A 12,079-nucleotide genomic window follows, 5' to 3' on the forward strand; every position below is an offset into this window, starting at 1 on the left:
CTGCTTTGTGTGTGCCCTCCAAGAGTGGAGTCTGTTTCCCCCAGTCCTGTCGAAGTCCTGCAGTCAAATCCCGCTAGCCTTCAAAGTCTGATTCTCTGGGAATTCTTCCTTCCGTTTCCAGACCCCCAGATTGGGAAGCCTGATGTGGGGCTCAGAACCTTCACTCCACCAGGTGGACGTCTGTGGTATAATTGTTCTCCAGTTTGTGAGTCACCCACGTAGTGGTTATGGGATTTGATTTTACTGTGATTGAGCCCCTCCTACCATCTCACTGTGGCTTCTCCTTTGTCTTTAGATACGGGGTATCTTTTTTTTTTTTTTTTTGCGGTACACGGGCCTCTCACTGTTGTGGCCTCTTCCGTTGTGGAGCACAGGCTTCGGACACACAGGCTCAGAGGCCATGGCTCACAGGCCTAGCCGCTCCGCGGCATGTGGGATCTTCCAGGACCGGGGCACGAACCCGTGTCCCCTGCATTGGCAGGTGGACTCTCAACCACTGCGCCACCAGGGAAGCCCCCTGGGGTATGTTTTTTGGTGAATTCCAGTATCTTCCTGGATGATTGCTCAGCAGTTAGTTGTGATTCCGGTGCTCTCACAAGAGGGAGTAGAGATGAGTTTTTAATTGAAAAGAATTTTCCTTGTCTTTAACATTTTAAAATGTCAAGTCTATAAATGTGTGTTTTGCTTCTGGCTTTAATTTTTTTCTTCTTGAAATAATATAGTCACCTAGTTTTCTTTCATATTTTGAAATTTTGGGTTTTTTTTTAAATTGATCTAAAAATTATTTTGGCATATGTCTTAGATTGGCTTCTCTGGAAGTAGAGCCTGGGGCAGAGTTGTGTTTTTGTTTTTTTGCTGTTGTTGTTTTGTATTTTTGTTTGTTTGCTTGGTTTTTCTTTTCTTTTTTGTGTGAGTTTTTTATGGAGGGAATGCTTTCAGGAGAAACCTGTAAGGGGATGAGGGAAGCAGGGTAGAGAAGAGAGAGAAAATAAGCAGGGGTGAGGTTCCAAAAGTCTAGCCTTGGTGACCTTTTTGTGATTCTCTGGAACTGAAATAGCACTGCAGAGCCTGTCCCACCTTGCAGCAAGGAAGTGGGATTTTGCACATCCCTCTCCCACCCTCCAGCATCCAGTTTCTGGGGACTCAAGTACAACTCGTGTACCTCTTGAGTGGAGAGGTGGCCCCAAGTCACCTGAAAGTGGTCCTCTGAAGAGGTTTCCAGATGGTGGCCTTTGGGAACAAGCCCCACAACCTGTGATGGATGGGCACACCAAAACAGTTAAAGTATCCTATGGTAATGACCTTATTAAAACATTTTAATAATATAACAATAATATTTAAACAATGACCACCACATCCTTTGTTGGGTTTTACCTCTTCCCACTTCTGCTAGGTTGTTTTTGAGCTCTCCTGCCTTAAGTTCATCATGAGCACATATTGGCTGAGCACAGGTAATTTAAGTGACAGTTAACAACACACCGTATGCTTCTTTTCTCTCCTCAGACACTGGCCTGATTCTCTTCAATTCTCTTTTCCTTCTCAGTTCTTTTGCTGGGCTTCCTCCAGTATTCATGTATCTAGACTCCTCTTAGACACAACCACCTGTCAGGGAAATGTGCCCTAGCCCAAGAAAAATGCATCTTAAACTCATGCCTAGACCGCCATGATATATAGAGTGATTTTCTTTGTTTTTAATAGTAAACATTTTATTTTAAATAAAATCAAATGGATATGAATAGAAAAATCACATGATAGTGTATTAAACATCAGTATTTCTCCTATTTTGTTTTTCTTGTATATGCGTCTTAATTTGAGTACAATTTCATTTTTCAAGGAAAATTTTCACAGATTAACTCTGTCATGAGTGGTAGCACCTGGGAATGAAGCCCAGAATTCTAAACAGGAAGGCAAGGAAACACGAAATCTTTCCTATATGAAGAATAAAGCAGAAATGAGATGTAAATTATGTAAAAACAGACTCTGAGTCTCTAAGTGCCAAGTTTAGCCAAAGAAAATACTTTATAATACGGTTTCTGCCTGAGTCCTGCACCCCTTACCCAGACTTTGCTCCAGCCATATTAAGCTGCCAGCAGTTCCTCAGAAGCATACTGTTCCCTTCACAAATCATGCTTTTATTGTCAAACTTCCTTTTGTTTTCCCCAAATATTTTTATGTCAGTTCTGCCTAGAAGCCTAGCCTCTGGTCAGATTTAGTTATCCATTCTCAGTGTTTTCTTGGCATCCCAGGCTGTGCCACTCACCACACTGTTATAATTTTTGAGTTCTCTGATGTATTCCTATTAGAGGGTAAGCTTCTTGAGGATAGAGATTGTGTCTAATTATCTTTGCCCCCCTCAATGACTAGCACGACATCCACACCTATCAAGTCACATTCATTTACTGGGATCTTTTTCTTCAAATGGCGTTATTTCAGTAATAGCCTTTCTACTGTGTTAGTGATAAAATCACAAGGAATCTTTGCTTGGACCCATTTCCCTATGGATGTATCTCCAAATGCTCACATTATATTCCTGAAGAGCAGCCTTTACATATTTGAAGAACTTCCTCTTTTTCCACATGTTCTCCCTTAGTTATTTTTGGTCTTTGACATTGGTTTCTATGAGCAACCCAATTTGGGGGCAATCGTTTATCCTTTGGTCCTTTATACTACAGTGCAATGGTTCATTTTATGTGGCAGCTCAGTCAGCCTATAGTCCTCAGGTAATCATTTAAACATGAATCTAGGTGCTGCTGTGAAGGTATTTTGTAGATGTAATTAACATCTACAACCAGTTTATTTTAAATAAGGAGATATAATCTTTGCTAATTTGAGTAGATCTGATCCAATAAGTTGAAAGACCTTAATTACAAAGCTGAGGTTTCCATGAGGTAGAAGAAATTCCACCTGTGGACAGCATCTCCCACCCAAGACTTTCCAGCTTATTCTTTCTGACAGCCTGTCCTATAGATTTGGGACATACCAAGCTAACCTTCACAATCATGGAAGCCAGTTTTTTTCACTATCTGTCTATCTATCTGTCCATGCATCTACCCATCCATCCATCCATCCATATATACATACATCTATCCATCCACATTATTGTATCTTTTTCTCTGGTGGACCAGTGACCGATATATTCAATCTTAAGGTGAAATGGACCTTAGGGTTCATACATGTCTGTAAACATGTGTGCTAGCTTTTCTTCATATACCCTCCAGATTCTATTTCCATCCTCCTTTACCTGATCTGAACTTGAGAAGCTAACCTCTGTGGCCTATATCAATGAGGCTACTTTATCCTCTGTATTCAGGCTAGATTCTGCCAAAAGTAGATTCTGCCAGCAGACTAGAGAGTAGGGGGAGAATGAAGTTGGTGTAATTACTTCCCCAGCTCCTTGGCTGACTGAGCCACAGTTCCTCTACCTGAGGCCATCTTTGACAGCCCCTAATCCCTCCACTTGTACCTCCACGTTTAGGGGTCATAATGGCTCCCTGATATTACTAGCAACAGGGCCTTGCACCATCTCAAACTGATTGTCTTAAACCCTGCCCCACAGCCTTTCAAATACATTTTCAGTATGGTGTCTTCAATTATCATATTTGAGCAGTCCAACTGCTGCCTGCCTGGCCTCATATTGACACATCAGGGATGCAGAGAAGATTTGTACATTATTCCTGATCACCCAGCCTCTGCTAATACTACCACATAGGACAAATATTAAGAACAGATGTTACGGGAATGACTTGAAAGTATGAGCCTGACTGCAAATTGAGAGAATATGCAGAAGCCCCATCATCATGTACAACCGCTGTGTTAGTAATACAGAAAAAGGTAGGAAGTGATAAAATTAAGCTTATTTGATATTCTACCAGTCCTAAGAGGACAAGGAAAAAAAGTAACTAAAATACAAATAATCTGGGTGACTTAAAGGACCATTGCTAAAATAAATACAACATATAGTTCCTCAGATGTGAAATATCCTAATTTTATAACTTGAACATTTTCATCCAAGAATTTCAGAGCAGCTTTTCAATGCAAATGACAAGAGCATGAGACAAATCTGGGCCTTATATAACTAAAGAGGCTACCTTTTGTCTTAAGAGAACCTTTAAATCATTCTTCTAATGTTCATTCTATTAAGTATCACAAGTCGTCAGCTCACTTCATAATTATTAGTCTTTCTTAATACCAGAAAAAAAATGATCAGGTTTCTCAATTCCTTATTAAAACTGCACCTAGTTTATCCTGCCTTCTTGCCAGCAACCAAAGTAAGGAAACCCAGTTAATATATCATTAGGCATCCTAAGTGCTGTATTTCTGGACCAGCAGGCAGTATTTTAAGAACTGTTTATTACAAAGATTTCTCAATGGAAAGATATAATAATAGATAATGATCTAAGTTATGATACTAACAGCATTTAGAGTTGTTGAAAACATTGCTTGAGATCTTAATGGCTCACAATAAACTGAATGTAAAAGGTCAAGCAAGAAAATCACAATTGTTGTACATAAAAATTTTCATTAAACATTTAAAAGCATCTAATTTCCTTTAACAGTTTGGAAATCTAAGGATTTTAGGCACTACTGTTTTCTTTTTTCTTTTTGGTGGCCTCTCCCGTTGCAGAGCACAGGCTCCGGATGCGCAGGCTTAGCGGCCATGGCTCACGGGCCCAGCCGCTCCGCGGCATGTGGGTTCTTCCCAGACTAGGGCACGAACCCGCGTCCCCTGCATCGGCAGGCGGACTCTCAACCACTGCGCCACCAGGGAAGCCCGGCACTACTGATTTTAAAACAAAACGTTTTATACCAAAATATGGCACCATACAAGTTCATGTGCCAAAGTCTAGAATATGGACTTTACCTTTCACAGTGTTAAAATTTAAACTCCTAATAAAGATTTGAAGATCATTTAGAGTTTTTGTTCAGGAAGATTAACTCTGATGTATTTCTGAACATCCATTATGTGCCAGAAACTTTGGATGTTTTGGTTCACATCTTCACATTTTCTTCCTTGAATATTATAACAATATCCTAATTGGCCATCCTGCCTCCATCAGGTTCCTTCAGTTTTGTTCTCCAAACTATCAGTAAAGCTGCCTTTCTGAAAAATACATTTGATTGCATCTCTCCCCTGTTTTAAGTCTTCAGCTGGATTCTCTTTATGGCTGAAATCATATCAGAGAAAGCCCTTCATGAACTGGATTCTCTTGTGTTTCCAGCCTCATTTCCATCTCTATACCTCACTGCAACCCACTCTCTGACAGGCGCTGAGCTTTAGCTATTCTTGAGTCTTCGTAAATGTTCTGAGTGGCCTTGAAATCTCTTTCCATCCTTTAAATTCCATTGGTCCTTCAAAATTCTGTCCAGGTGCCACTTTTTCCAGGAAGATTTTTCCAATCCATATCCCATAATTCACACTCTCCCTCCCACTTAGCTGTTCCGTCTCCATACTTTGCAAATAATTGGAGGTTGTCATACTGCATTTTAACTGTCTTCTGATCTCTTTCCTTACACTAAGGTACATCTTGAGTATTTCAGAAGTTAATATATTGGCTACAGCAACTGGTAAATAGTCTTCTTTTTTTCAAGATAACTTTGTCACATTAAAAATCTATTTTTGTTTTCTCAAAGAATTTAAATATGGGATAACTTTTAGAAATTTTTCATTTAAGGCAGCCACACTTTCCTTCACCTCGCTGCCAGATATTTCTTAAAAGAGTACTGTAATAAATAAAAGCTGTAAAAACTGGATAAATGATGGCATTCTCCAAATTGAATGTTTATAAGACAAAAATATACATTTATTCTAAAAATAGGTATTGAGTATCTATTATATTTTGGTTAATGCACCAGAACTGAAATTACAACAGCTAATAAAAAGACACCCCATAAACTCCATGAGTTTGCATGTGTTTATATTGCTGTGTTCAGGGCCTAGAAACAAGTTACCTGAATTTGAGTTGGGACTCATACACGTCCTAACTATGTCTATTGGTACCTCAGTTTTCTCATCTCTAAAGTTATGGTAGGAACATGCATAACAAATTTAGAGTAATGGTATAATGTATCATGGTTTATTAGAGCTTTCAACACTAATTCACATTCTTTTTCTCATTCAAAGAAGCTTTATCAGATTAATATTCTTATTCTATTAAAATCTGGTTACACATTAAAATATAAATATTAATACATGTAAAGTTCTTAGAACACTGCCAAGTACATAGTATGCTTTCCATAAATATTGATCATTGTCCATATTGTTATTTGAAGCATGAATTGAGTCTGCCTGTCTGGAACACATAGCCTGTAAGAATCCAGATCCAGCTCTTTGATTTCTTCTCCATACAACTCAAAGGACCCCATCCTGAACTTCCAGTGAGGCGCAGACTTTACTATTCTGGGAAAGAATCAGTACAGCAACATGTATTACAGGTGCACAGAATGAATAAATGAGTGAGTCATGAGCAAGTGAGAACACTCACTCATTAATGGCATCATTCTGTGAGAAAATATTGGCCATATGCTGACTTCTCTGAAAGAAAACTCTAACCCCAGATGCTCTGGTTAAAAATCAGGCACATGCCTAGAATAGGAAAATCTACAGAGAAACAAAGTCAATTAATGCCCAGGGCTGGCAGGTCAGGGGAGGATGGTCAGTAAATAGTGAGAAGTGACTGCTAATTAATAGAATTCTTTGAGGCAGGGGTGAGGAAAATATTATAAAATTAGATTATGGTGATGATTGCACAACTCTGTAAATACACGAAAAACCATAGAATTGTACACTTTAAATGGGTGAACTTCATGGTATGTAAATTATAAATCAACAATGCTAGTTTTTTTTTAAGTAAACAAGAAAAATTCAAACATCTAACAAGCATGCTTTTAAAGGAGTGAATGAATGAATTTGAGAAAATAATTAAAGCCAAGAAACATTATGTTATTTCCCAGGGATAAGCAGACCTCTCTTAAAATTGTTTTACATTTTGCCTTCTGGCTCTTGAAGGCCACTTAAAAAAATATTGACTGAGTTTTAAGCTTATTTTTAGTAACTGTATAAAGGCAGCATCTTTATAGGCTAATTATACTGGACTGTCATCTAGTGGTAAAAAAGGTAACTGCTATATTTTACGTACATGTAACCATATTAGAATAACAATCTCATGCAGTGTGCTGCATTATAAATTTCAAAACCCCTTCCCATAGTTTACCTCACTCAGCTCTCACAAAAGTGCTATGAGATTCATATTATTATCATACCCATGGTGGAAAATAATAATACATAACACATATATCTATCCATTGTGTTGACTCCCCGGTGTCTGCCCATCTCACTTTTTTTTTTTTCTTGGATGAGTATGGTAATCACAGAATGTTGCCCTTCTGGTCACAAGAGTCAGTTTATGACCCCAAACGTCCTGACCCACTTGCGTCATGTGACAGGCAGGAGCAGTAGCTCCTGGGCTGGGCATGTGACCCAAACTGACCTAGTGGGAAGCTCCTCAGAGACTTTCAAATATAGATAATTAAAAGAAGGTGCTTTTTCTCTTTGATCATAAGCTGTACGTATGTCAATCCAGAGTGGCCCATGAATATGTGTCCTTTTATATGGTAAAGCCGAAGTTAGAGAGTCAAACCTCTCTGCAGAGAGTATCAGAGAAAAGATACAGAGTACAAACACTCACAAAAATCCAGTTTTAGGAACTTAAAGCTCCCCTCTGCCCTCCCTAGTAGAAATGCTATCTATTAGGTACCTGGGCCAAAAAATTAATTATTTCCTTAATGTTCAACAAACTGGGTTTCTATGGCTTGCAATCAAACAATTCCCTCAAATACAATGAGTAAACAAAACAGTGACTTGTCTACGTTGGCACATTAAAGAGTGAGGTTTGAAGTTGAGGCATGCACACAGCTCTTCTAATGACAAGTAGCTTAAAAAAAAAAAGGATTGTTACACCCAGTCGAACAAAAATCTGGGGAAAATATTGTTTATGTTGGTTCAGCTCTTCATCTGTACCATCAAAGACCAAGATTTTTCTTTAAGTTCCACCATCCTTAGAATGTTGGATTGCATCCTATGCTTGTACTCCAAAGATTGCCAGATGAAAGGAGAAAGAAAATCTTAAGGAGGGAGGGGACAAAATGGTAAAGGGCTTTCACTCTTCATTTGTAAAAGGAAACCCTCCCCACAAGACTTCTGCCTACATACCATTTTCTGGAACTGAGTCACATAACCTCTGCAAAGGAGACTGGCAATTCTCTCCTTTTCAGGTTGTATAACTTCAATAATGGAAAATTACAGAGGAGAAGGCAGTTGCAGTTGAAAGTTGGTTCAGCTAATCCAGCTTGGCCAGATTCTGCCAAACTTACTCTTCAACATAGTAGACTAAGCATAGCTGTCTACTTCCCCTTTTAAGATTCTCATTTTTTAAAAAGTAAATCAGAAAAACTATGATAAAACATGTAAATCAATAATGGAGCTGGAAGAAGAAGAAGAAAAAAAATAATAAAAAGATCCATTGGGCTTCCTTGGTGGCGCAGTGGTTGAGAGTCCGCCTGCCGATGCAGGGGACACGGGTTCGTGCCCCGGTCCGGGAAGATCCCACGTGCCGCGGAGCGGCTAGGCCCGTGAGCCATGGCCGCTGAGCCTACGGGAGAGGCCACAACAGTGAGAGGCCCGCATACCGCAAAAAAAAAAAAAAAAGATCCATTCACACATCCTAAGATGGGCAACAGGGAGCAGATTAAGACAGGCCTGAGTCAGAAACCAGAGAAGTAAAAACAACAGCCCCACACAGAGAAAAGGGCTGCCTGTGGTGAAATGAACCTGTCTTCATACGGAACTCACAAGTCTTGGAGTAACTTCAAGTAATGTCAGCAAGTACAAGGAATCAGACTGGCCTTTGGGTAGTTATAGGGGTAATTAATGAAAGGACTATCAACCGTACGCCTCCTCTCTGGTGGCTGTAGAGTTTGTCCTCAGACAAAAGCACTGAAAAATAGCTCTTTGGGCAAAGTAAGAGACCTGTAGGAGGGTTGGGGCCTGGAAAGTAGGGCTGGGAGTGGAAGATAAAAAGAGATAACAGATGAGAAAATTTTAAACTCTGAAATAGTAAAGAGAGGGGGAAAAAGAAGGACAACCTTGGCTGTTAATGAAATACACTAAAATTCTCCACAATGAATGTAAAGTTTCATTATACTGGCAAATATACCGTTCCCAAAATTCCTTTCCTGCTTCTCACCCAAACATCATCAGGGAGAAACTAACTGTCAAGATACTCAGCCCAGGAGCTGCAGAGGCAGCAGTCAGCTCTCTGTCAGAGGGCACGGCAGAAATGTAATTAGCATTCTGCAAGGCGGAGTCAAAGAAATCGCCCAGAACATAGGGAGAAAAAAAGAGAGATGCAACAAATGAGAGAAAAAAATCGTGGAGAATAGATAGAGCAGATCCAACATCGTGTAGCAAAGCTCCCAGAAAAAGAAGAAAAATAAAAGACTATATGGCAGGTATGGAATTGTGGGGAGAGAAGTAATAATTGTGACTAAATCAATAATTCATTGAAGAAGAATTCCTACAAATTGGAAAACAGAACAAGTCTTGAGATTAAAGTGGCCCTTTGAGCAACAATGAAAAAAAATAAATTAAAAGGCTCTCACCCAAACGTATATTACTATAGCTTATGAACTCAAAAAATGCAGGGAAAAAAAATCAGAACAGTTAGCAGAAATTTTTTTGTTGAAAATCTAGCTGACAAAATGTTATCCACTTTTTTTTAATTTGAAGGAAAAAATTATTTGAAGTTAGAATTTTTATCCCTCTGAGTCATCAATGAAGCCTGAGAGCAAAGATATCATAGAACATGTAAAGACTCAAAAATGTCACCAACAAAGCTATCTTAGGAAAAAAAAGTATAAAATATCCACAGCAGCAAAATAAAACATAAGAAAGAGGAAGAACTTGGGTTTAAAAAACATGAGAGTTAATACATAGTAAAATTAATCATTAAATCTTAAAATGTATTTACAATATAAAAGTGAAGATTACGGATAGTGTTCATAAAGAATTGCCTTCTGACACAAAAAATTGTCTGCAACTAAAATTTCATATATTTAAACAACAGTTAATGAAAGTTGAAGTGGGATGGTATTCAAACATCCTGGCTTGTTTGACAAAGGAAGTTTGTATATGCTCATTATTTTATCATGATGCTTGAAAAAATTGTTAAAATACGTTTGGTTAAGTGTAATTGTGACATTAATTTGGTTAATGGTTAATTGTGACCATTATAACAATAAAAATAAGATTTAGTACATCCAAACACTAGAGGAAAGTTAAGGAAAAATGTACTTTCTTTTTTATCTGACAGTTATATATTCTTTATGTATAACTGCTCATTTAATACTCATAATATCACTATGAACTATTTGCTATTAATATCCCATTTCATAGATGAAAGTTTATAAATTATGGTAAGTTAAAAAAAATAATTAACAAGGAACAAGTACAAACGTATGGGTATTCAAAATACTTGTGAAGGGTTAAATCCCTACATTAAGAAAAAAGATATTCTCAGATGAGTAAAATAACTCCAGCTATATTCTATTTGTATGATAAAACATTTAAGTAATGATACTGGGATATTGAAAGTGAACAAAAGGTTACTTAACAGGAGGCCAGTATCCCCAGCTTTTAATATATCACCAAAGGGTCAAAACTGTAAATGCAAATCTCATTTTAAGAGTTATTATAACAACTTTATCATATCGGGTCACTATTGTGATAATACTGAAAACATAAACAGCCACCTCTCCAAGACCCTCTGAAAACTGTGCTCATTGAATTTTAGGTACTTTTATTCACTGTACTCGGGGAAGGACTATTCTGCTTCTATTATTTGAAACCATGCACTTGGAACCGGGGCCAAGATAATAAAATAAAAGAGATCCTGCTACTTTGTGCCTCTCTTTGTGAAGACTTGCTATCTCCAGGTCTGTGCTTCCAGATGTGTGTAGTTCACAGCAGAAAATAGGATGTTCAGTGAAGCTGCGCTTGAAAAGGCCAGTGTTATTTTTCTTTGTATTTTAACTTGCTCCGTAAGCGACCTGGATCATATAGTCTCCAAGGCACAAAAGGGCTTAATTTACAAAACCTTCTAAGTAACTGATTGCTTTTACACTATGAGTTCGTGAGCTGTATGATCAGTCACAAACACACTTGCTGGGGGAAATAAATCAGTTTCTCTATTTTCAAGAAATATAGAGAAATAAGAACATTCATGGGAGATAAGGAATTTCATGATACTAGGGAACAATCAGATCATTATTTTTGTGACATGCTGTTTAATAAGCACATATTGGTGCCATCACATAACACGTCAACCTTCCCTTTTTGTCCTAATAAAGGGATTTCTCTGACTTGTCAGAGGTCTCTGTTGGAATGAAGAAGTAAGGAGCTATATCCAGATCCTCCAGTAATGCTATCCTTATTCTCTTGATTATATTCAAGAAGAAGAGATTATATCCTTACTAAATGAAAAAAAAATGATTAAACTGACTGCTGCGTGAACATGTATCATGTGAAACAAGGAGTCAATTATTATGGAAAGAAAAATACCTCTTTAAAGTTTTGTTCTTAATGGGGAAAATCTCTCTCTTCTTTTAATGAAAAAAAAAAGACCATCATTATTTTATATCTAAGATATCTCATCTGTCATACTAATTTTCACTCATGGGCTCTATTGTAGTTTTCAGAAATACATATTCCACTCGCCTTTATGTGCACACACACACGCACAAACACACACACCCTCTCCTGAGATTGTTTTCTGTTCTTATTCTTTGCCTCAGCCTCCACAATAAGCCCAAGTTTCCAAAAATCTACTTTCAAAACTGTGTCCCTGACTTGCAATCTGACCCTAGGTCTTTCTCCCTATGTCCCAGATTCTGGTCAGGAAACTGTTTTTGATATGTTCTCACAGAACCGTGGTGCTACCCTGAACACTGATTATCTGCATAGTCCTGTTCCTGAAGGACTGGCCTTTCCACAAGATCAGGGATACTTCTGACTCCCATCCTCCCA

This window comes from Delphinapterus leucas, chromosome 2 (assembly GCF_059928025.1).
Source record: "Delphinapterus leucas isolate spDelLeu-1000000601 "Yukka" chromosome 2, BTC_Dleu_Yukka2, whole genome shotgun sequence".
NCBI classification, from domain to species: Eukaryota; Metazoa; Chordata; class Mammalia; order Artiodactyla; family Monodontidae; genus Delphinapterus; species Delphinapterus leucas.